The sequence below is a fragment of the Otolemur garnettii genome, unplaced genomic scaffold (genome assembly GCF_000181295.1).
Source record: "Otolemur garnettii isolate 467f Iridium unplaced genomic scaffold, OtoGar3 scaffold00055, whole genome shotgun sequence".
In the NCBI taxonomy this organism is placed as follows: Eukaryota; Metazoa; Chordata; class Mammalia; order Primates; family Galagidae; genus Otolemur; species Otolemur garnettii.
Window position 1 is genome coordinate 11282362 of NW_003852450.1, and position 1593 is coordinate 11283954.

The window sequence follows — 1593 nt, forward strand, 5'->3', positions numbered from 1 at the left end:
CAGTTTACCTATGTTAAGAAAGTTTCTTTCAACTTGAGCTTTCGTTTCCTGTAAAATGAAGGAGTGATAACAAGTAATAACACACTTGTATCTCTTTAGCTTTATGTATAAATGTTTTTTCAAAATCTTACAACCTGTATAAAGATCTCTTAACAATGGTATGGCTATCCAAGTGTTTAGTACTGCTTCTAATTTGTATTTAAAGATAGCAACAAGGGATCACCCTGGCTGAAGCTTGATTTAAAAAAATGTCAACAAGGGTGAGGCCATGTGATGTCAAATGCTTCTGAAATGAAGTATTGATACACTTTGAGCTTTGCTCACTGTTGCTTGGACAGAGAGAACTGGAGAGTGGAGAGAGAGAGAGTGAGAGACAGAGAAGGGAAATGAATATGTGCTTTGTGAAGAAAGCAGCTTTTGAAAATAGCTCAGTAGTCCTAAGCAGGCCGAGTTCCATTTCCTGGTGCCTCTGGCCAACATGGGAAAGTGCATTCTTCCACCCAAGCATTCTTGGAATAAAACGTCCCAAGAGAGTTAGCTTCCTGCTTCATCCTGTATAGTACCTGTTTTCCCTACTAATCTCTACCTCGCAAGGACTATTGCGAGGCCCAGCTAATAAAAAATGGTCATAAAGCACTTGGCAAAACCACAACAACTATAAAAAAGAATCAATGTAAATGTGGCAAGGCTTGTTTTTCTGGTACGGACGTGAAGTCTTTGTGCATGAAATTATATAGTGACTCAAATGCTAAGACATTTTTTTGTTGTTTTTTCGCTTTCCCATACTGGGAGTAGTTTTGTCAAGTGGTTTGCTGGTGTGAATGGTTTTGAACTCAGTAGTAGGCCCCTTTGATTAAAAACCTTCCTTCTAATTCTAATATTAGACCTCTCATCATGAGGTCATGTATACATTACTTAAGAATTTGTACCTACTTATTTAAAGAGGAAGTATAACGTGTTTGTGTTAAAAGTCATTGAGGTAAATAAATAGGTGGTGTAGTAATCAAAGGCTTTATTTACCTCATTGCAGAATAGAAATTAGCAGCACCTATTTGGTAGTTTTCTTGAGTAACCAGTGACAACGCTGCAGCACGATTACTACGAAGAGGGCAGGCACTGATCATGTTATCTGCTCCTGATCCAGAACTTCATCCAAGAGGGAAGTGAAGGGAAGACCCCGGAAGCAGCTAGATAGCAGGCAGAACAATAATCCTCACGAGTGCAGGAATCTCATGCAGTCATATGCAGACTACCCATCTAAATCATGGGTCCAAAGCCTCCTTTCCATTCCAGCCAAGCCCAGCTATTTTGATTGGCAGTCTCAAGAAGACAGGAAGAGACTCCTGGGATTGCACACAGTGAATGAAGAAAGGCAGGTTTGAGACTGAATCCTCTTTAAAAGGGAAGTAAATAAATTCCCACCAAACTAAGAAGACCTCAATGGGTATCATGGTGCTGACATTCTGCTCTTCCTTCCTTCCCAGAGAATATTACAAGCAGAAGTTATCTTATCAGATTTTTCCCTGGTTCTTGGGTCTGTGATATCAGAAACCACAGCAGAGATAAGAAGAGGTCTACACTTTTTTTTTTTTT